Genomic DNA, 23,091 nt, shown 5'->3' with positions numbered 1-23,091 from the left:
TGTGTGTGTGTGATCACTCAAGCAAATGCCAAATTACCAAATACGACTTTCAGTGGGGAAAAAAAAACATAACAGCATTCCATGATACACTTTACAAATTAAGTTTCTACTTTTAAACTCTTAATATTTTCTTCTAAGAATTCTTTCCATATATATATATATGGAAAATATTTGAAAGATGACCTATGGTAATATAGGAATTCAAGTCCACCAGTAAGGCAATATTTACTTTTCTAATTTAGATTTTAAGTAGGTAATATATTACCAGGGCTTAATACATATAAAGGTATAGAGTGAACATTTCCCTTTCAATTCTGCCCATCTGCCAAGTTATCCTCATACCCTAAATAAACGTAGTTTATATACATCTTCTTCCAAAGTTTCTTTTTACATATACAAGTAAATATGAATATTTTTATCTTTTTTACACGAAATGTAGACTATTATACTCTATAATGTTTTATGTTTTATTTTAACTTAAAATAATATTTAGAGGAAGGTGGCTTCCAAAAGATACAGATGTCTATTTTAAAGGCATGGCTTCTCCATGCTACCACATTTGGGATTTTTACTGCATTTTACACAGATTAAGTAATTTTCCAAGAAACAAACATTGAACTGAACGAGGAGCAGTTTGGCATTATAGTTTTATAATCCCGGAGTGCACAATTAAGATGTTCTCTGTTCATGTTAAAGTTAATTTTTGGTAGTTTCCATATTGTCCCCAGTGAAGAAGACATTGGCCAAAACAATTGGATGCATACTCTTAGAATACAGTATATTAACACCACTATTAATGCTTGGGAATGATTCAAAGGAAATGTGTCCTGGAATTTACTCATTCTATTAGAATGCAGTACTTTTAATATTTTCTCAATCCCAAATGCCTTGAAGCAGCATCAACTGTCACACAGGATAAAGATGTAATTAATATTAGGAAAATTTGCAACTAGATCTTGGTTACCGCATGAATTATCTGTCCAATGGTAAAGGAGTCATTAAAATATGTAAATAACTGTACAAGTTCAGTTTTCATGTAAGATTGCATTTTTGCTCATCAATGTTTCAAGAGACTTCTAAGTTCAGCAATAATCGGTAAAATCTACAGAAATCCATTTCTCAGCATGAGTGTCCACATGTGGAATTAAATGTATGTTTTACTCTGCTTTGGACATTTCTTAAGGAAATGTTAGGAATTCTGGAAATAGCACAGTATTGTTGGAAGGAAAAAGGTTTTCATGCATTAATTCTACCAGGTAAAAGCTGATGGTGTGGTTAAAGAATGAAGATAAAGCCTGGGAGTGATGACCTAAGGTACTTTTCTAAAGGGTCTTATGGTCTTGTTCTCTGGGCTTTGGGGAAATGTTGCAACAGCTTCCTTGCCACTCTATAATATTTTGTTTCTTACATGACATGGTTGGAAGTGTGTGTGTGTGTGTGTGTGTGTGTGTGTACATAATCATCTACATACAGAGATTTTTTGTGTATTTTCAAACACTTAATCCCAAGTAGACAGGTAGACCTTACCTTGTCACTTATGGGCTGCCTTACCCCTGCTGTCAGTGGTGTGTGCTTGGGGAATGCAGGCTAATTTTAATGATAGCCTAAGGGAACCATAATTAGGAAGGTAAGTCTCCTGCCAAGAAAAAATACACGTGCGCGCGCGCACACACACACATGCACACACACAAAATGCATTCCAAATAGTTTTGTTTTGTTTTTTAGATTTACCACTGCCTGGGATTTGCTTTTCTCTTTCACCATAGATAACCTAAAACTGATGGTAACATGCTGTTTTGTGGTGACACTGCTCAGAGCAGTTAGGACCTGATTGGCCACAAAGAAATAATCATGGTCAGTGGGTGATTTTCTGAATACACATTAGGCACAGGGGTGGGCAAACTTTTTGACTCGAGGGCCACAATGGGTTCTTAAACTGGACCGGAGGGCCAGAACAAAAGCATGGATGGAGTGTTTGTGTGAACTAATATAAATTCAAAGTAAACATCATTACATAAAAGGGTACGGTCTTTTTTTTTTTTTTTAGTTTTATTCATTTCAAACCCGCAGGCCGTAGTTTGCCCACGGCTGCATTAGGATCTCAACCCTCTTTCACTGCATTTGCCTTTAAAGGTCTTCAGTGCCCTTGCTCTCACCTTTGTTTTAAAAATAATGAAAAATTACTACTTTGCAGTTTCAGTTCTGAATACTTTACAGTCAGTAGCAGCAGCAACAAACAGTTTTGGGGGCATACTATTTACTGTAAAATGAAAAATAGTTATCTGTAGTTTTATCCGTCATCTCTCAACCAAGCAGTGAGGTGGGATAGAGCTGTGTGCCTGGCAATAAGTCCAGGCCAGGTTGATTATCTCATGCAATCCTGCATAGTATAAATTGTTCCCATTTTGCAGATTTCTGAGAGGACTTGAAGTTAGGTCATTTGCACAATGGGTGACAATTAAGAAATGCAAGAAGCAGATTTGGAGCAGAGCTTGATCTGCCACCAGAGCCTATTTATTTCAGGTGCTAATTTTTATTTGATTACCCTATTCCCCTTAGTCCGTGTTATATGAATCATTAGGAAGGGACGAGCTTGTCAGGTGTGCCACATGTTAGCTATCCTGGCCCTGCAGAATGGCCAGGTTAAGGGTCATGGCAGACATTAGTTGACTTGGCTTACCTGATTATAGGGGAAGAAATCAAGGAGTACCTGGAGATAAATCTTAATGATAAATCTAATCTCACACAGCGGCTCCTTGCTTAGTGTACTTTAATGCAGAAAGAGCTCAGATGATTGTGCATGGGAACCATGTGACCTCTGCTAGTTCTGGAAGAGCTGATATTAAAGCAAGTGATCCTGTTCTTCCTCTCCAGGACACCTTCATATGACCCTGTGTGGAAGGGCACCGCATTGTTGGGAAGGGTTAACTTGCTGAATACTTAAGCAAACACAGTCTGTTGAGAAAAATACCATGGTTTACACAGGGAAAATTCATACCTGCTTGATCACTTGGAGCTTTGTAAGGAGGTAAATAAACCTTGGGATAAGTAAGAGGCAGTAGATATAATTGGGCTTTTTTTTTTTTTTTGAAAAAACAAATTTTTATTGTCTAGAAATGTATATAAAAAGAAATTTCCCACAAAAGATGCTATTCTCTCATTTCTCCATCTTCTTCCTCTTCTTCAACACCCCTGATATAAAGGACATTATTACACCTTGTTAAAACTTCACCCAGGTGTCCAGACAAGGCTCCAATATGTATTCTTCTGTGTTTGCAAGCTGCATGTTCATATAGCCATCTACAGATACCAGGTAGCCTTTGTACTCCATTCCCCGCTTAAGTTTCACCATTACTGGCTTTTCCTGTTAATCCGTTGAGGAAAGGTTTGGGATTGAGGGGCAAACTCATCGCGAGGATGAGCAAATGGTGTAGGCTACTCGCCACCAACCCAGCTCTTGTCCGTCCCTGGTGCTTGAAGCGCCTACCCCAGCTCGGACCGCGAGAAAATCTAATTTGGGCTTCTTAACCCTGGACAAAATTCCACCTTAAAATTTACACCTGGTAGAATTAATATGAAGATATCCATGCTGCACAAAGCAATCTATAGATTCAGTGCAATCCCCATCAAAATACCAATGCATATTTCACAGATCTAGAAGAAATACTCCAAAAATTTATATGGAACCAAAAAAGACCCTAAACAGCCACATCAATCTTGAGAAAGAAGAACAAGGTTGGAAGGATCACAATACCGGATATCAAGTTATACTACAAAGCCACTGTAATCAAAACAGCCTGGTATTGGCACAAGAACAGGCATATAGATCGGTGGAACAGAACAGAACCAATAAATCCACCCAATCCATTATGTTCAATTAATATTTGACAAAGAGGTAAGAGCATACAATAATGTGAAGAAATCCTCTTCAATAAATGGTGTTGGGATAATTAGGCAGATATTAGACCACCAACTTGCACCATACACAAGAATATACTCAAAATGGATAAAATAATTAAATGTAAGTCGTGACACCATAAAAATCCTCGAAGAAAACATAGGTAGCAAAATATCTGACATCTCACATAGCACAGTTCTCACAGGTACATCTTATAGGGCAAGAGAAACAAAGGAGAAAATAAATGGGACTACATCAAAATAAAAAGCTACACAGCAAAAGAAACCAGCATCAAATGGAAAGGGAACCCACTGATAGGAGACCATACTTGCCAGTGATACATCTGATAAGGGGTTAATTTCCAAAATATGTAAAGTACTTATGCAACTAAACAAAAGAAAGCCCAATTAAAAAATGGGCAGAAGACCTGAATAGATAACTTCTCCAAAGAGGACATATAAATGGCCAAGTGACATGAAGAAATGCTCAACATCGCTAATCATCAGTGAGAAGAAAATTACAATGAGGTACCACCTCACACCTGACAGAATGGCTATCATACTGGTGAGGGTGTGGAGAAAAAGGAACTAGACACTAGACCATTTGGTCTAGTACACTGTTGAAAATGCAGACTGGTACAACCACTATGGAAAATGGAGTTTCCTCAAAAAAATTAAAAATGGAAATGCCATGTGACCCAGTGATCCCACTTCTAGGACTATATCCTAAGAAGTAAAAAACACCAATCACAAAGAATAATTGCTCCCCTACCCCCATGTTAATAGCACTGTTGTTATTTACAACTAGGGGCCCAGTGCATGAATTATTGCACCTTGAAAGGAACTGTGGGCCGTGAGGCTGCAGTGGGCACAGGGGTGGGTCTTGGCCCGTCCTCTGTGCCCCCGCCCCGCTCCTCCCACCATGGCCCCCGATTTCCTGTCTGCTGGCAGCTCCACTACGGATCCCACGCAATGACGGTGTAGGCCCCACTCGCACCTGCTGATGGCGCAGAACAATTGGGGCTGGTACCAGCAGCAGGTGCAAGCAGAGCAGGTGCTGTCAGTGGGCGCGAGCAGGGCTGGCGCCGGCAGTGGGTGCAACCAGGGCTGGCACAGGCAGCGGGTGCAAGTGCCTGGTGGGACTGTGGAGCATGGGAGCAAAGAATTTTCAGTAACCACCAGAGGTTCACCTAGTGACAGTGACCGGTGTCCCGCCTTGGTCTGGCACCCCCTCTCCACCAACCCGCTGCAGCTGATTCCCTCTATGTTCCACACTCTGCCGCCTACTGCCAATGCCCGCTATGTTCCACGCACGCCCCCTGGTGGTCAGTGCACATCATAGCAACCAGTTGTTCCACTGTTAGGTCTATTTGCATATTAGGGTTATAGATGATAGATAGATAGATAGATAGATAGATAGATAGATAGATAGATAGATAGACAGACAGATAAGATATGGAAACAGTCCAAGTGCCCATCAGTAGGTGAATGGATTAAAAAACTGGTATATTTACACAATGGAATACTATGCAGTGTAGAAAGATATTTTACTCTTTGAGACAGTATAGAGGGATCTGGAGAGTATTATGCTAAGCAAAATAAGCCAGTCAGAGAAAGACAAGTATGACATGATCTCACTTATATGTGGAACCTAATGAACAAAATAAACTGATGAACAAAAAATATCCAGAGACATTGAAGCATGCAACATACTGATGTATTTCAAAGCCGGGGCGGCGGAGGGCGGGGGGGGGGGAAGATTAACCAAAGAACTTGCATGCATATTGCATAGCCCATAGACAGATAATAGTGTGGGGGAAGGCCTGGATAGGGGACAGGAGCAGGTTGGTGGGGCTCAATGGGCAGGGGTGGGGGGGACATCTAATACTTTCAACAATAAAGATAAATGTGAATAAAGTAAAAAGCAAAAAAAAAAAAAATTTACACACTAGGGGCAGAGATTGGACACATGGAACCCAGATAATAGGCACTTCTGTAAATGAGGTGTGTATAACAATAGTTTTCTCTGGCTGGATTGGTCTTAGTGCAAATTAGAAAACACAACATCTAAATATAAAAACCTGTGCTTTTGGGACAACAGATTTTGACACTTTTTAACCAGGAATGAAACCTAGGAGCTTTTGTTGTGTCCTGAACACATGTCCCAGCATGCCCATCAGGCAATATATGCTGAAAAAAATAAAAAGGAAAGGTCTTGATCTAGGGTTACTCAGATGCTGGTGTCTGACCTTGATGCGTAACCTTGATACAAGGTCCAGAGAGAAATATCTAAGACCAGCAGGGACTGAAGGCTCTGCCTCCAAGTGGAAGGCAAGTGATGCCTTACTCATCTGTACAGATTGAAGCTGAGAGGCCATGTAACTCAAACTATAGAATCAGGTGCTCTGGGAAGGGTGAATTCCTAGAACTAAAGGTTAACTACCCCCTTAGTATTAGTAAATGATCTACTTTGAGCAAGCAGGAGTTCTACCTTACTCAAAGGGTAGTGACTTAAATAATTTGTTAAACCAAAGGTGCCATAGGCTGATGGCGACCAGTTGTTGGTGAACAAAATCCCTGGACTCAAGAGGTGCATCAGAGTGGTGTGGGGGGACGGAACAGCATCTAAGGTGGCTGCTGGAGATAGGCATTCTTCTTCAACTTGCTCCTTCAGCCATTGGCCCACACACAAGGGAGGGCTAGATGGGCCGTTGTGTGCCCCACGTTGCATACAATTTGTCTACTGAGTTCCCTTGTGGAGAACTGTAATTTGAGGCCAACCAAAGAATTTGAAAGCCCTTATTTTATTGGAACAGACTCCAAAGATGAAGTACCTAGAAAGGCCAGCCATTGGTTATCTGATGTCTATAATGGCAGTCATGCTGGCTCTGAATGTGAGGGCCTCCAAAACCACTTGGAATTTGAGGCAGTAATATGATTTATGACATCTGATCTTGGCCTCTGTATGGGAGGATAAGTAAGGATGTAAGTAACATAGTGTCCTTATTCTCAGGAAGCCCATAATTCCATGGAGGAGACAAAGCTCACCCAAGAAACATGCCAGTGAATGCATAAGTCTTTGGTCATCTGTACCTCAAAAGAGAGCAGTGCATGCTGCAATGGTCAGGGTGACTTCCTGACCTACTTGGCCCTACCTGGGTTTGCTAGGAGGGGAAGAGAGAGAATAATCTTGTGAGTACCCGTGAGTAGGAATCATCATTGGTTTGTTATACTCTCTGGGTGCTACAGGTTGCCTCCAATGTAAGAGAAGGGAGATGAGATAAAATGTCTAGGGATGGGATCAGTGTGAGTAGTGAAGTCGCTGAAAGGAAGTGTATCAAAAAAGCAGAGCAGATGGGTTTGCTACTACAGGACTAGGGAAGGGTAGGATCAGTGTATGAAGCCCTCAAAAGCCAGGCAAAGCAATTTGAAATTCAAGTCGGCACTATCTGATGCAAATTCTTGAATAGGAATTGATAATATGCTCAGGGTGTATAAAGAAGATGAATTAAGTAAGAGTATGCAGCATGGATTGTATGGTGTTTCCCTTGGGTTGATAATGTGCGCTGGACTGTGTAAACTGCAGGGATTCAGCTCCTTTTACAGTACATTCTGTACATTCTAGCCTCCTCCAAACAATCTTTATTTGGAGCTTTCTAGTGGATACAACCCAATTCCACACTAGGGGTACTTTTTGGATATCCATGCTCATAATGCAATCAGACACATTAAAAGCGGTCCTCCCAGCCTCCCACTCATACCCTTGAATTCTGACCAGCCACACACACATATCTTCAACTTTCTTCAAGCATTGCTTCCACTTCACCTCCACACAGGCATTCTGGAGCTTCCAGGCATCTTAGGCCATTCTATTCTGCTCTGGCCTCCTGACTCTGGAGAGAAATTCAGAGAATGATCCCCGGAGTCTGGTTCCCCAGACACCATTATGCAGGGACCTGGGATTACAGGGTTGTTGAAAAACCTCTTCAAGCATTAGGTAGCCAGTTAGTGAGATGAGTGGGGGCAAATATATATCAAGTTAAGAAGGAGCTACTATGATGAGGGTGTTGGAAGGGCAGAACCTCTATCTGCTTGCCTCCTGCTGGCCCAGGTGACTTATGTCATGTTACCTATATCACAGTTTGACTTCTTTCTGGGCTTTTCTTAAGAAATCATTCCCTGCCCTGCCTACTGCAAAAAGTGATTATGAGGAAATGCTGGAAAGATTCACACACACCGGATTTTGGGAGCTGGAATGCACAATGGTGTTCCAAGGTAAGTAGTGCCCTTCTAGGGGACTAGGATGCCATGAGCTGCTTCATCACAGACCTTTTCTCACCAGGCACCATGTGCACTTAGGCCCCTGGATGAGGGATGATTGCATTTCTGAGGTCTGGCTATTGAGCCTCACCTCTGATAGTGGGCATAGGTTGGAGCCTGGGCAGGAAGAAGCTCCCACTTCAGGGACTCTGAGATGGACACTGCCCCCACCTGCACTCTTTACACACTCTCTGTGGGTTACACATTTAGAGAAGAGCTTGCCTCTACACCTGCCTTTGACAAGTGATAGCAGGAAGGCTGCTCTTAGATCAAAGCCTTATGGCTGAAATTATATAGAAAATGAGTAGATGGGAGTATAAAGGTGGGTTTTTTCCTGGCAAGGAAAGATTCGAAATCTCGAATAATAACATATTCTGACTTAAGGGTTCAAAATTGGTAGAGCTCCAAATGGTCTCTTTACCTGCCTGCCCTTTTACTGTCCCCCATTGCTAACACACACCTCTTTTACGTTTTCTCTACCAGTGTAGCTAGGGCAGGAAAATTCCACACACTAAACCATTTCTTAGGAGGTAGGCAGGCAGGACACTCAGGTGACAGCCCCTATGTCCTTTTGATTGCTCATCCCCCCAACTCACCCACCCCACCTCTCCTGCCACTTTCGGTCAGTCTCTGTATTTCTGGGGAGTTGCCATCTCCTTTGTAAATTTTTTTTCTCCTTTGTAAATTAAAGCTCTTCTCTCCTGGTCACATAGTGAAGCTTCAGCAGCATCTCTGGTTTCAGAGTTGACAGGGAGAGGGAGAATGCTATGCAGAAGTGTTTTCCAGTGTCAGATTTTCATCTGTATTTCCCCTGAAGAATCCAAAGTGGTCTTGAAGGGCAAGGATTGAGTAGGGGTGGGCTGGTGCCAACAAAAGACCAAGGACCTTTTAGGCACTTTGCCAGTTTCCTTTTAGACTGGCCCTGGGATCTTTAGTATTATGCAGAGTCAAGGCTCTAGTGAAAATGAATAAAGGCAAGTGTACTTCAAGACGTAACCTGTAATGAACAGTAGCCAATACCCATGGCTTTTTAGCATGATAGCTTGCTGAATGAAAGGCACATTCTGGAATAATATGAAGTTGTTCTCATTGCTGACTTCAATTTGGGAAACCATGAAAATGAATATCAGTTGTACTCAGCTTAGAGAAAACACTGTACAATTTGAACATCTTAGGAATTTGCTGAATTTTGTAGGGAGCAAAATATGCCATCAACAATTTATGTGGCCAATAAGTGCCCCTCTTCACTCATTCCACAAATGTTGAGGGAATACATACTATGTGCCAGGCACTATGCTAGGCATGAGGATACAATAACAAAGCAAGATACACTTGGTGCCCACTCTGGTGGAGCTCACCACTAATGAGGGAGATAGACAATCACATAGTCACAGCAATGGAATTATAATTACAGAGTGAGATAGGATCCTCACAGTATAAAATAATGAAGTTAGAGCTCTGGGAAGCTTTCCTGCTCCCAGTTACCAGTCATGGCAGTAGCCAAAGTCTAGGGTAGTGTTTCTCCAATTTGACATGTTTCAGAATTTTCTGGAGGCATTGGTCACAGATGGCCAGGCCCCACCCCCAGAATTTCAGTTGACCTGGGGTGGGCCTGAAAATTTGAATTTCTACCAAATTCCATGGTGCTGTTGGTCTGGAGACCACTCTTTGAGAATCATTGGCCTAAGCAAAAAGATTTTGAGTATGACCTTTGATGCAGGGCGCACAACCCTGTTGGACAGTCAGTCAGAGGTACCTCCAAAGAAATTCTGGGGAGAAAGGAATCAGACAAATTGCCTTAGACTGCAATCATCTTGTCACACTGACAGGTTAGGCTCTACTATTCCAAAATGGAGCCACAGTTCTGTCCACTATACCCCAGACTCCAGAAAAGGCCAGGCATTTATTGAGAGTCAGTGAGGTGGACCCACTAGAGGTCTCATTTTATGAGGGATAGAAGAGTTAGCTGAGCATAATCACACCAAAAAGAAAGCTTGAGGCCCTAGCTCGTTTGGATCAGTGGATAAAGCTTCGGCCTACAGACTGAAGGGTCCCAGGTTCGATTCACATCCAGGGCACATGTCCAGGTTGCAGGCTCAATCCACAGTAAGGGTGTGAAGGAGGCAGCCGATCAATGATTCTTTTTCATTATGGGAAACTGTTTATTGCCTTCACTATCTGATAAGCATAGACAGAGAACTCCCCGAAACCCCCCCGAAGGCTGGGTGCCTTTGAAGCCCTAGCAAAGCTCGGAGCTAGGCGTCACCTCTGTTTGTCCAGACAGTGGTAGCTGAAACTACTCCCCCATTTATTATTATGTAAATCCTTGCTGATGGGCTAGTCTGCTTGTTACCAGGGGGTCACCTGCCTAAGGGCTATGCTATGGGTGCATCCCAGATCAATAAAAGCTTGGTGAGGCCTGAGCACGGAGGAAGTCCTTTGGGACTTGCCGCCTGGTCCCCCAATATTGCAAAATTATCTCGTGTCTTTTTCTCTCATTTGCTGTGCGGCTCCTCTTTCAGATACCAAACCCTACTCCACGCAGAACGTGGAGGGAGTCTTACTCAACACTCATCATTGATGTTTCTATCTCTCCCTTTCCCTTCCTCTCTAAAATCAATGAAAAAAAATATATTTTAAAGGAAAGCTTGAGGAAGAATACAGGAATGAGATGCTCATACACCAGTGTTGGGCATAAAAGGCAGTCTCAACACTCCCCTCTTTTCTATAATCTTCTAGCCCAGATGACATGGATGAAAATAGTGGTTTCACATCTCAATAACATATTGAGAGGACAAGTTCCCATCAAAGATTGTGGTATTATTTAAGATGCTCTTGGCTATAAGTAAGAAGAAATTCAACTCAAAATTATTTAAACGAAAGGAGTTTACTATTGTACTATTGGCCCAGTGCACAAAATTCCTGCACATTGAAAGGGAAGAGACCCAGACCTGGCCAGCCCCACCCACATTTGGGTGAGACCCAGACCCAGCCGGCGCCACCCCCATCAAGCCCTGTTGGTGGGGGACACAGTGTCAAGTCCCCGGCTGGCACTGGGTGGGGACACAGCATCAAGTCCCCACCCACCCGCATGCACCTCACACGCAACCCCGCCCACCAGCGCCTGCCATGCACTCAGCCTCCTGCTGATCAGTCATTATGGCATGAGGGCATCATGACCATTAGCATATTAGCTCTTTATTATATAGGATTATATTATGTATATTATATTATATTATATTATATTATATTATATTATATTATATTATACTAGAGGCCCGGTACACAAAAATGTGTGCACTCGGGAGGGTCCCTCAGCCCGGCCTGTGCCCTCTCGCAGTCTGGGACCCCTCGGGGGATGACCACCTGCTGGCTTCGGCCCGCTCCCCGGGGGATTGGGCCTAAGATGGCAATCAGACATCCCTCTGGCAGCCCGGGAGCCCTCGGGGGATGTCCACTTGCCAGCGGGGAGCAGGCCTAGCTGCAGTTGGACATCCTTAGCGCTGCTGAGGAGTTGGGAGAGGCTCCCACCACCACCACTGTACTGGCAGCTGTCAGCCTGGCTTGTGGCTGAGCAGAGCTCCCCCCAGTGAGAGCGCATTGACCACCAGAGGGCAGCTCCTGCATTGAGTGTCTGCCCTCTGGTGGTCAGTGTGTGTCCTAGTGACCAGTGATTCCCAGTCGCTCTGCTGTTAGGATCAATTTGCATCTTACCCTTTTATTATATAGGATAGAGGCCTGGTGCATGGGTGGGGGCTGGCTGGTTTGCCCTGAAGGGTGTCCCGGATCAGGGTGGGGGTCCCGCTGGGGTGCCTGACCAGCCTGGGTGAGGGGCTGAGGGCCGTTTTCAGACTGCCACACCCCCTTCAGGGTGGGGGTCCCCGCTGGGGTGCCTGGCCAGCCTGGGTGAGGGGCTGATGGCTGTTTGCAGGCTGGCCAAGCCACCCAGCAGGGACCCTTACCCCATGAGGGTGTGGCCAGCCTGTGTGAGGGACTGATGGTTGTTTGCAGGCTGGCCACAGCCCCTTCAGGGTGGGGGTCCCCACTGGGGTGCCTGGCAAGCCTGGGTGAGGGGCTGAGGGCTGCTTGCAGTTTGGCCAAAGCCCCCAGTGGGGACCCTCACCCCATGAGGGTCTGGCCATCCTAGGTGAGGGGCTGAGGGCTGTTTGCAGGCTGGCCACAGCCCCTTCAGGGTGGGGGTAACCCTAGGGTGCCTGTCCAGCCTGGGTGAGGGGCTGATGGCTGTTTGTAGGCTGGCCACAGCCCCTTCAGGGTAGGGGTCCCCACTGGGATGCCTGGCCAGCCTGGGTGAGGGGCTGAGGGCTGTCTTCAGGCTGGCCACATCCCCTTTAGGGTAGGAGTCCCGCTGTGGTGCCTGGCCAGCCTGGGTGAGGGGCTGATGGCTGTTTGCAGGCTGGCCAAGCCACCCAGCGGGGACCCTCACCCCATGAGGGTTTGGCCAGCCTGGGTGAGGGGCTGATGGCTGTTTGCAGGCTGGCCACAGCCCCCAGCAACCCAAGTTCCCAGTGGAGGCTGGCTGGAAGCTGATATCTGGGATTTATTTAGCTTCTATAACTGAAACTTTGTTGCCTTTAGCGGAGTTCCACAGCCAGCCAGGAGAGGCGGGAAGCTTGGCTTCCTCCATCACCCAGGCAATCAAGCCTCCTGCTTGCTCCAGCTCTGTGGCTTCTGGCCGCCATCTTGGTTGGGTTAATTTGCATATAGTCACTCTGATTGGCTGGTGGGTGTGGGTTGGGTGTAGCAAAGGTATGGTCAATTAGCATCTTTGTCTTTTATTAGTGTAGATTATATTATAATATATTATACTATATATCATACTAGTGGCCTAGTGCACAGATTTGTTCACATTGAAAGGAAATTAATTAAAAGATTCATGCAGTAATTACGTTACTACAAAAAACTACATGTCAAAATAGTATATATAATATAGGACTATAAAATTAAAACATGGGTGTGATTGACACCAGCGAGGGCTTTATATGTACCATGCATGCACGAGTCAATGTTTATTTTTAAATTGCCAGGGCACATCATATGTACCAGCCAGTCAGTTGGTTGGACAATTGGATGGACATACAGTCAGTCACTTAGCCTTTTATATATATAGATCATATTATATCATATCATATCATATCAATCATATCATATACCATATCAAAAAGCAATGGTGTAAGGGAAGCTCCAAAGATGGTTATTCCTCAATTTTATTATCAAAGATCCAGATTATTTTCATTTTTCAACTTTGCCAACTTCAGCATGTTGGATCCCTCATGTTTGAAAGATGGCTATAAAGCCCAAATAAAGCTGAAAGAAAAGATGGCTGTAACAGATGTAGTAATAATACATCTTCACACACCACTTTCTGTTGGTAGCAATAAGAGAATTTTTTTCTCAAGTCTCTTTTGAAGAGCTAAGAAATATTTCCTAGAAGGTACTCTCTTCAGCAAACATCTCATCTCTCGTTGCCTAGAATTAGCTCACATGCCCTAAGCTGTTGAGTATAAAAACTAACCGAGATTCATGCCCTGGTCTGAGGCCAGTCTTGGCTGAAAGACATGCCTACAAAGAGGAGGATGGACACTGAACAAATTAGTAGATGATTGATAAGAAGGGAGGAATGGTTATTGGGTATACAAACAACTAGGTTGGCTAGCCCTAGAACCTATGTAGAACCAGAGTATAACACTAGTAAGAGTATAGAGCAGCGGTTCTCAAACTATGGGTTGCGACCCCTTTGGGGATCGAACGACCCTTTCACAGGGGTCGCCTAAGACCATCGGAAAACACATATATAATTACATATTGTTTTTGTGATTAATCAGTATGCTTTAATTATGTTCAATTTGTAACAATGAAAATACATCCTGCATAACAGATATGTACATTACGATTCATAACAGTAGCAAAATTACAGTTATGAACTAGCAACGAAAATAATTTTATGGTTGGGGATCACCATAACATGAGGAACTGTATTAAAGGGTTGCGGCATTAGGAAGGTTGAGTGCCACTGGTATAGAGCATTCTCACTACATCTGGGAGGGAGAAGTAGAGCATCATATTAGTGCATTAGCCACCAGCAACTTTGGCAAGAGTAGGAAACTTCACTGTGCTTCAGGGATTATAGAATGTAGAGCTACACAAAAATAAATTCATCACCTTCTAGACTTATATCAGTTCAATTCAATTCCCGCAGTCCCCTTTAAAAGTCATCCAGGTCAATCTTGAACCCTTGATGATTGATTATCTTCAACAATAGGCCTGCCAAATGGTTGCTCAACCACTGCTTTAAACACCTCCAGTGACAGGAATCTCACTACTTATGATGGTTTTCTATCTCTAGGCAGCTCTAAATATTAGAAAGGATTCTCTGCCAACTCCAAAGTGTACACACATGTACTGTTTGCTCAGTGATTAGGTGGCAGATCCTTTGAAGTTGATGTCAGTGTTTCCACTAAAAATGGAAGTTTTCAGATGTTTCTAACTAAAATTTCCATGTAGATTTATATGTGTTGGCAAGATTCTTAAAAAAATAAACAACCAAATAACTCTTGGAAACTTTGGCTTGTCTGTGTTAAGATCTTTAGATATTTTTCATAATTCAAACCCATTTTTGAGTTGAAAGATTTAAATTTTAGCAAGATGTTAGACCATAGCACAACTTAATAACTAACATTTTGGAGGGAAATGTTTTAAGGAAATGCCTTGTGATATTAACTCTGAAAGTAGTCATTATATGTGGGCCCCATATTGCTCCTTCTTCCACTTGACTGGAGAAGTCTAAATGATTTCCTGGTTGTTCCTGTGGGAGGAGGATATCATTTCCCTTGGTGCCACATCACACAGTGAAATTAGGATGGTGTATTTGTTGTGTTCACATGAATCCAGATGAATGGGGAATACCAAGGCTCCCACCTTGGCAAAGACATTTCCTGGGCTTGGTAGCATTGCCTGCTGTGCTGCAGCAGGTGTGTGTTAGGGTCAGAGATCAAGGGACTATTTGTGTCCCAGTGACTCTATTCTTCTCTGACTATATGGACCACCACTGCCTGACAAGACTAAAAGCAGTTGCCCAGGTTCACCAGAATCCTAGATACTAGTCAATAATTTTAAAATCTCAGTATGATGCTATGAAAATAATTTTTTCTATTATCAGCTGGAAAGAGTGCCTATCAGTATGCCTACACTGGCAGATCACATTTTGTGTCATCAGAGACATAATATTACTTTTTAATTCAAGGTTCATTTCATCTATACTGTCACCCTCTCCTTTCACCACTTTACTGATTCATCTTCCCTTTCTCTACCACCAACTCTGAAGCCACTATCCTTGTAACAGCCATAACCCCCTCCATCTCCCTTTGTTGGGCCTGGTTCCCCATGGATCTTGAATTTGGTTTTAGTTTTGAAGGATTATGGTTATTACAGATTCATACTTTTCTAGTAATGGCCAAGAGTTTGACATAGCCTGTGGAACCACCCTTCAGAAAATTGCTCCCACTTTCCAATAGTCGCACTTGGCCTTCTCCTTTAACAGAATTGCCCTCATTTTCCAATAGTGTCTGTTTAGGTTGTTCCTTCAAGATGTTAGCCACTGCTCCTGCAAATCAGTAGGGAATGCCTTCCAAGCCTGCAGCAAACTTGGAGTCACCCCTACTCCTCTCTCTGATTAATAAAATTTTTAAAATAGAAGTTAGTAAAGACCATATATGAGGCACTGGCCAAAGGGTTCTGTCACCAACCAGATCCTTTTGCATGTAATGTAGTTGCCAAGAAGCCAAGTTCTTATGGGGTTCCCTCCGCCTCAAGGTAATTTTTCTCAGAGATGAGATGTGATATGAAAGGAGAGGATTGTTTTCACATGGCTCAGAAATGGGTTCTGAAGATAGGTCATGTGAACATTGCTTCAAGACACATGAGTGTGACAATATTGCTGGAACTAGCCCATGGCCTCCTGAGGAACCTGTGAGTTGGAAGGAGCCAGCACTCTTTAGGAAGGCAAGTTCTGCTCTTTTTGTCATCAGCTTTGTGACTGTATGAGCACATAGTGGCTGATGCCAGGCTGCATTGCAAAGTCCTATCACCCTGGTGGTAAGCCTCATTAGCTCTTATCCAGCTTCCTTTAAAGGTTTGGTTTTGTCATACTGTCACCCATGGCATGCTTCTCCAGCAGTCACTACTGGCATGTAAGACCGGTCAGAGCTGCAATCTGTGTGATCTCCCTCTGACAGATTCTAAACCTCGGGGTCGCGGGGGGGCGAGGGGGGTGTGAGGAAAGCCAGGTTTGTTCCAGGCCTCCTCAGCCTCCCAGATGTCAGCCTCTTACTACGACCTACTCCCTGAGCCCAAGAGGCTTACAGTATGCTTTCCCTCCTGGATCATCTGCATTTTTTAAAAACAAGGAGCAAAGTTTTCAGCCGAAGCAATGACATTGTCATTTAGGGATTTGAGGCAAGGGTAGAGAGGAAGGGCAGGGTGTGGGAGGCTGCTTCCAAGTTTCCCAAATCACTCATTAGCTCTGAAAAACACCAGCCGCTGGACTGTTTCACATCCTCAAGAGAACATGCCACCAAGATGGTCTCCAGAACCTTGTCATGACTGGCCAAGAGGAAGGTGGTTTCCATTTAGCCTACACTTTTGGCTGTTCCCCTGAGGGAAGGCATGGCTCGTCCCATTCACTGCTTTAATAACAAGCAGGAGCCTGTCTGGTGACATGGCAAGGCTTGTCTGGTGGCTATGTGGATAAGCTGAGTGAGCACGAAGATTTGAGGGCATCATGAGTGGATGCCAGCCAGACCACCATGGCCCCGACAAACTGATTATACAGGCGGAACCCTACTCTGAGGAGGGCTGGGCTGATGGGGAATTGGAGGCTGGTTTAGCATTTGACCTAATTTGAGGCCTAAGTAAAAATGTGTGTTTGGTAATGGAGACATTCATATTGAAAACAGGTGGTGTTTGGGCTTTTGCCTACTCTCTAAAATGGATCATCTGAGGCCCACAATGCATTTCTGGCTCCTGCTGTGGGTTTGGATCTCCACTAAGGACAAGGCATGTTTGAGCCTCTGTTCTGAAGGGACTCCTTGTATATGGCGTTGTCTGTCGAATTGCAGTTCTCGCCTAATGGTGAAGAGCAGGAAAAGAAATGGGGGCTGCCTTTATGAGCAGCAGGAAGCTCAAGTTCTGTCTTGTCAGTCAACTTGTGTGATTTCAGGGGCAAATTACTAAACAGCTGCAAAAATTACTTTGAGCCCCAACTATATGCCAGGCATCCTGTAGGCATGTGGGAGAGATAAAGCTGGCCTTAAAACTAATGAAAGACTTAAGATGTACTGAAAATGATAACAGCAGAAGGTAACAAACACAACTGCCAACCAAATGGTACCAAGTAGATTTTTTCAGACAGTTATCTAGAAGCCTGCGATAGTGTAATAAGGGTGTTTTCCAAATAGAATTGATTCATTTGTGCATTCCTTGATGAATTTATTCATTCATTTCATAAACTCTTCTTCCACAGAGAGATGTCAATCAGATAAAAGCGTGGGTAATTTTTTAAAATTTATTACAATTGTTTTATATTTTAAAAAATATTTTTTGATTTTTAGAGAGAGAGGAAGAGAGAGAGAGAGAGAGAGAGAGAGAGAGAGAGAGAGAGAGAAACATCTATGTGAGAGAAAAACATTGATTGACTGCCTCCCACGTGCCCACCAGAGATTGAGTCTGCAACCTGAGTATGTGCCCTGACCAGGATCAAACCAGTGACCCCTCAGTGCACGGGACAATACTCAACCAACTGAGCCACATAGCCAAGAACAGGGCTGGTTATTATTTAAATAATGTGTTTCCTTTCTTTTCTCTTTACAGACCCTACTCTCATCTTTATCCTGTAGTGTGTTTGTTTCCAGTGCATCCAGAATAAGTCAGAAAGTGATCTGTCCAAGTGTTGCTACTTATAAAAAGTTTATTTCATGTGTATGCCCAAGTAAGCCATAATACCCTATGTTAGCCTAAGTGACCTAATTTATAATATCTTATCATTTTTTTAAAGAAACAACACTCACCATTGCATATGGATTGTAACAGGTCAACATAGGGCTTAACTGAAGTTTTTGTAGGGTGGTACATTTGATGTGCTGGTTCCATGAATGTGGCGGTAGGGCTCAGACATGTTGAAAGGAGGGAATAGTGGGACTTCCACCACCAACAACCCACTCTGGAAATCTCATTTGGATCATAATGACAGGTTTTGGTAATGCTTGGGTGTTTGAATATGATTTCTAAAGTTTCTACTGCCTTAAATTTTAGTGATTTGAAGACAACTCAATGGAATAGATTACTTCTACACAGGTGGGAGAGGGTAGCCAAGAGCTTGAGTAGCCTTATCGAGGTACAAACTTCCAGATATAAAATACATAAGCCATGTATGTAGGGTACAGCACAGGAAATATGTCAATAATATCATAATAAATTTGCACAGTGGCAGATGGTTACTAGACTTACCATGATGATTACACTGTAAGGCATATAAATGTCAAACCACTATGTTGTATGCCTGAAACTAATATAATAATGTATGCCAACTATAATTTTTTAAAAATTAAAAGAGTAGTGCTTATTGTTATTACTTTTTTAAATTTTATTTTATTGCTTAAAGTATTTCCAAGAGTAGTACATATGTCTCCTTTTTTCCCCATTGACTTTCCCCCAGTCTCTTCTACCCCCCAGAATCTTTTGTCCATTGGTTATGCTTATATGCATGCATATAAGTCCTTCGGTTGATCTCTTACCTCCTCTCCCAACCTTCCCCAGCCTTCCTTCTGTAGTTTGACAGTCTGTTCCATGCTGCTCTGCCTCTGTATCTATTTTTATTCATCAGTTTATAATGTTCTTTATTATCCATAAATGAGTGAGATCATGTGGTATTTTTCTTTCATTGACTGGCTTATTTCACTTAGCATAATGTTCTCCAGTTCCAGAATTCCTTCTTTTTTACAGCAGCGTAGTATTCTGTTGTGTAGATGTACCACAGTTTTCTAATCCATTCATCTGCTGATGGGCACTTAAGCTGATTCCAAATCTTAGCTATGGTGAATTGTGCTGCTATGAACATAGGGGTGCATATATCCTTTCTGATTGGTGTTTCTGGTTTCTTGGGATATAGTCTTAGAAGTGGGATTACTGGGTCAAATGGGAGTTTCATTTTTAACTTTTTAAGGAAACTCCATACTGTCTTCCATAGTGGCTGCACCAGTCTGAATTCCCACCAGCAGTGCAGGAGGGTTCCTTTTTCTCCGCATACTCTCCAACACTTGTCATTTGTTGATTTGTTGATGATAGCCATTCTGACAGGTGTGAGATGGTACCTCATTGTTGTTTTGATTTTCATCTCTCGGATGATTAGTGACTTTGAGCATTTTTTCATGTGCCTCTTGGCTTCCTGAATGTCCTCTTTCGAAAAGTGTCTATTTAGGTGTTTTCATCACTTTTGATTATTGTTATTTTAAAAGGCTTGAATACAATGAAGAAAATAAATTTACCATGAAATTTTCCAATGTGTTGGGCCACATTTGGCTATCTTTTGGAATGAATGGAATTACTAGCAAAATTACATGTAAGATTTTATGTAGTTATCAATCTCAGTACTTACTTGGATACAATGAGGATGGAATCATTGACATGTACAAATCCTGATGAATTTACAGGTGGGTATTTGCTGGGCATCCAGCAGAGAGCTAGGCAATTCTCTGAATTCAATTCCAGATCATCGTAGCTCACACCTAGCACTTGATTCAAGTAAAAATAGGGGAGAACCTGGTGTGCTTTCTGGTTCCCATCAAAATGCCCAGCAGCCTTTCTGCCTCTCTGCAATCTGTGAGCCTGAAGTTGTACAGCATAGTTATTGAGCCATAGGGGATCTGAGATTGGAGGCTATTTAGTTTATGACCATTTTGAGGCCTTAAACACTCATGAAACTAAATAGGTCTTTTTAATTTTGTTGCTGAGTTAGTTGGGTAATTGCTTCAAATTCTATTTTGTACTGGCTGGGGACTCGTGCTCTTATTTGTTTCTTGTGGACTTGACTTTCTCACTTGAACCCTATGAGGGCGCTATCCACAGTTTCCCCTAGGGGGCAATGTTTTGGCCCTGTTCTCTGATACCCATTAAACAACTGAAAAGTCCTACTCCTCATCAGTGACTGATGAAGTGGGTATTTTGACCACTGTCATGAATCTTTCAATGGACTCTCATGTGAAGCCCACTCAAACTGGTTCCTGGAGGACACCTCCTTATTAAGGGAGGACCAAAGGTCTGAAAATAGTCTACACTATACATGACCAGAGGGAGGAAAATGAGTGGGAGGAGCTTCATCTACCTTTTGGTGTAAAAATATGTATTGTGGATTCGCATTCTCTAGCATGAACTCACAAAAGTAACCCAAGTAATGAACTAAATAAAGACCATTTGAAAACTTTTCTGGTTTCTATATGCTTTGCTGAAATTCCCATATAATTGGCTATTCTTCATTTTTAAATCCAGGATAAATAAGTTATATTTGTAGGTGAAAATTTTGAGAAATAAAGAGTGAAAAAAAAGGTAGAAAAACATCAGATATAGTGTTTCCATTTTTTTTTCCTTAGTTGAGAAGAGAAATGAAGATTTGCATTTACCAATTTTATTACATTTTCTTCATTTAGTACAGGATACACTGTTTTTTCCTTCCCAATTGTAAGATAGAACTTAAATTCAGGCCTCATCTTCTTGTACTTAGAAAATGTTTTCCAGGCAGAGTATTTTAAGGCACAACTTTCCTTGTAACTGATCAGTATATACAAAAAAATATTTGAACAAATGCTGCCTTTCTTTCATGGCAAATAAGGTGCTGATAAGATACAGGAACAAAAATATAACCACCTGTTTGATAAGAAAGGAGTTTCAGAGGGGAGGAGGAAGAGGGGAGGACAATGTGTGTATTCCTGTGTATTCAACCCAAGGACTTTCCTAGTCCAAATGACCTAAGTTACTAAAAGTGGGTGAATCCCATTTAATATATACATAAAGTTTGCAATTTTTTAAGCAACAGGCTGCAACCAAGCACTGAGCAACACTCCTTGGTTTGGGTGGGCATTTTTCATGGACTAGTTTGCAAAAGTAAAGTGAATGAGTTGCCTGAATATTCTTAGAAAACTGCTAAGCAGGCCAAAGCTTCAAGGATGTTTATCAATTGCGCTGAAGTCACTTCTAAAACATAGGAGGAATGTAATAGCTACATTGTATAAACCTAGAGCATTTGGGCTGGAAGGCCCCTGTAGGGTGAGGCCTTTTTAGAGAAGCCAGCATTTTGCATTCAAAGTTCCTTTGTTCTTTTTTGCCTACCTTTTCAGTAATGCATTTGTCAATGACAGGATTGAGCTAAAGAATTTCCTGAGAGAAGCACCTTGTTATTGAACAAATAATTATAGTAAGAATGGTAAGATTTATGCTCAAATTGTATTTTGTTACACCGATTTCCTTCAACCTAAAGCATGGTATGTACAGCTTTAACATGAAATGATCTCTATGAAGAATTTCATTTTCCCAGGAGCTCTCAGTGAAATGGATACCTATCCACTATTGTTTTCTCTCAGGGCTTACCTGGAGGGAGAACAGAGGGGCTATAGAAGTGTGTGCTCTTTCTTTGGAGGAGAGGCCAAGCAGATAAGAGAAAGGGATCTTCAACCAGGAGGGACTCCCCTTTAAGCAGGAATGTGAGCAGGTCAATTCTTCCAGCTCTTAATACCCTGATGTCTTAGGTTTGGGGGTAGGAATTTGTGTGTATTAAAGTGTAGAATTGGGCTAGCCTGCCCTTTCTTCTTGGGGTCATGAATAAATTAGATCCAGGGACTCTCTTTACTTGCATCTCCCCTTAACAAAAATGTTCATCAGCACAGGGCTGGAGTTCTGAACTTCTGGAGCCTCCATTAATCAATGCCCTGGGTAGAGTTAGTTTACCAGGCACAAACCTCCTTAAGCATTATCAACCAGCCTACTCATCATCATTTTATTGGTGATACTATCATTAAAGACAATACTGTTTAGAATACACAAAAGATCAGCACAACTTATAATAGGCAGGTAAGTAAGGATACTTATTGGACCAAAAAATCTGGAGAAAGGGCTTCACTGTTTTGTGAGGAGGGAATTAGGGACCATTATCAGAAACACACTTTAAGCTATTCTAGGCTGTTGTTTGTATTTTTTTAAATATACTATTGCAAAATCTAATATATGCTGTATGTTCAGTCATTCTCAGTAATTTCCATTATCTTCATGACATCCTGTATTTAAAATCTCCTCAAGGTATTATAGAAATAGGAACACTATGGCCCTTCTTGTTTCCCACCATCAAAAATATCTCTTTGACTGGAGCTACTCAGAAATTTCTTCTTTAACCTTTTTAAGCCCAATAATGTGGGCTCCACATTCTTTTCTAAATATGCAAAAGCCACCTGTTTGATAATGTAGTCCAGGATATTGCTAGGGCTCAGTGTCAGGTTCACTGCTTTGCAGTTTCCGGAATCCACTCACATGTGTGTCTATATTTAGTTGCTACCATCAACATTTTCCATCTCTTGCATGTTTAGCCAACTTTTGTGTGGGCTGTTGCTTTGACCTTGCAGTGAAGTTCTAAGCATGCATAGGACCAAAAATATATAATTAAATGATCACTTGTTCACTGGAGTCAGCAACCTCCTCAACCTACTTCATTTCAGCTAAGGTTGGGACCCAAGTCAGGCATACTAGAGAGAGGAACAGCTACTCTCCTAAATGTCTGATGGGCAGCAAGTTAGCCAATGGCTTTTGGGCTCCTAAGTG

At 42.5% G+C, this 23,091-nt stretch overlaps 1 pseudogene across 1 annotated transcript; it reads right to left on the bottom strand.

Annotated features, from left to right (window-relative positions):
• Positions 1 to 3,084: 3,084 nt before the first annotated feature.
• Positions 3,085 to 3,410, bottom strand: LOC308511200 (small nuclear ribonucleoprotein F-like; annotated as a pseudogene). The gene has a single exon. The product of its transcript is annotated as a small nuclear ribonucleoprotein F-like (transcript).
• Positions 3,411 to 23,091: the final 19,681 nt, after the last annotated feature.

The sequence above is a fragment of the Myotis nattereri genome, assembly GCF_964212035.1.
Source record: "Myotis nattereri genome assembly, chromosome: X".
Taxonomy (NCBI): Eukaryota; Metazoa; Chordata; class Mammalia; order Chiroptera; family Vespertilionidae; genus Myotis; species Myotis nattereri.
Note: the sequence above shows the minus strand (reverse complement) of the source record. Positions and strands in the feature narration are given on the sequence as shown.